Raw genomic sequence first — 2,026 nt, 5'->3', positions numbered from 1 at the left:
AATCTTATAGACAGATCAGAAGAAGGCACGGGACAACACTGGAGGAATAAGGGTCTGCGAGACATCAACTAAGTCTCGAGACATAAGCAGAGTTCGAGAGATAGAATCTCTCGATACAACATTCCAGTTCGAGACATAAGCAGAGTTCGAGAGATAGATCTCTCGATACATGGGNAGTTCGAGAGGTGACGCTGATGGGAACCTTCAATTGGATGGAAATCGGGAAGCATCCAATGCAGAAGTTCCTCCCTTAGCTGATCCAATCCTACCAGCAGCTGAAGCTGAGGGTCCAGGTTCGAGAGGTGATGAGCAAGAAGTGATCCATCCCTCGGGTGGAAACCGGGAAGCACCTGACATGGAGCTACCTTCGCGCTCTGAACCCAGTGTCCCTGCCGTCCCTCAGACACTCAATCGAGAGGTGGACTCGCAACTGCAAGCCATGGGTGGAAATCTGGAAGCACCCAAGTCCCCTCCGATAAAAGGTACTTCTCACTTCTCTTCTTCTACTTCTGACTATGATCGACAGGCCGAAGAAGCTTTCATTGGCGAGGTGCGTCAATTCATGGCCGATCAATCTCAGAAGATGGCTCAGTTCGAGAGAATACTCACTGTTGTCCGCAATGCTGCAATGCCTGCCGCTGGCACAAGTGAATCTCAAGCCAACCACGAAGAACTTCTCGAACAGGCAGTATGGGCTGAGGATGCAGCACAACGGGCTGCAAATGAGGCTGCGGTAGCTCGAGTAGAAGCTGAGAAAGCAAAGGCTGAAGTAGCCGATTTACGTGCCGAGCTTCGAGCCTTCCAAAATTCCAGTGAACTTCGACAGGATGTGATGAAAGCCATACTCGATGATCTGTCGAACCAAGTGCCTGCCCAGCTACAATCACTTGTCGAAGGGATATCCATCCTTCTTTCCCGTCAGGATGATGCCAACAAGGGGGAAGGAAATCTAGGAACACGAGGGACATCCACAAGCAAGAAAAGGGCAGCTAGTGAACCCTTAACCACTGGACCTCCTCCGAAAATTCCAAGGACAATAAGCAAAAAATTGGAAGAAGCGAAAAGAGCAGAAATTTTAAGGGTTCAGCACACACTGGAAATGGAGAAAAGAAGAGAAAAAGACCGAGAAAGAAGAAGAAAGAGGCAAGAACAACAAACGGCCAAGGAGAGGAAAGATGAGCAATTCATGAAAAACTTCAAGTCAGGGTTCAAAGAAGACACAACAGAATATCTTAATGGAATCATAGTAAGTCTTCTTGCAAAAACTGACTTATCTCTTCACAGTGGCCTTACTCCTCTGGAATGCATCGATTGGTGGAGAGATGGGGTAATTGAAGGTAACTTCATAGGTGAAGCCTTCATCAACTACATTCACCTTGACGTATCAGATGAATATCTCGAGCAGGTGAACTCCAAAGACCCCATCAAGACACGAGCAGCAATAAACGAGAAGAGGAAAGTTAACAAGCAGTAAGCTCTCGATATATACATGCTTCCAAACTTTATGTTGTTCTTTATCTTCGTTTAACTTTTCTGCTCAGTTATGTAAACATTCCCTGAATTTTAATATATATATATATCTTTTTGTTGGGGGTGTTGCGTGAGTTTGCTCTTCATATTTTTAGCAGATCAGTTTGTCAAACTTACCGTATGCGCTGAAAAATAAAATCAAAGTTTATTCTCTTACAAATCAGCCATATAAGTAAGTATAGTGTTGGCATCATCAAAAAGGGGGAAATTGTTAGGAACATATTGTAATAGGTTTTGATGATACCAAATGTAATCTATAATCCCCTAAGTCTCGAAAGATAGGAAATTATATGTAAGTTCGACAAGTAAACTAAGAGCGAAAATACAACCGGGTAACTTGAGCTCAACTCGGAAAATATTTAAGCTTAAGGTAAACTTGTGTGAACATCTTAGAAGTCTCGTGTTGTAATCTTATAGACAGATCAGAAGAAGGCACGGGACAACACTGGAGGAATAAGGGTCTGCGAGACATCAACTAAGTCTCGAGACATAAGCA

Source organism: Ipomoea triloba, chromosome 5, assembly GCF_003576645.1.
Source record: "Ipomoea triloba cultivar NCNSP0323 chromosome 5, ASM357664v1".
Lineage (NCBI taxonomy): Eukaryota > Viridiplantae > Streptophyta > Magnoliopsida > Solanales > Convolvulaceae > Ipomoea > Ipomoea triloba.
The sequence above is the reverse complement of the archived record's forward strand: the minus strand, read 5'-3'. Positions refer to the sequence as shown.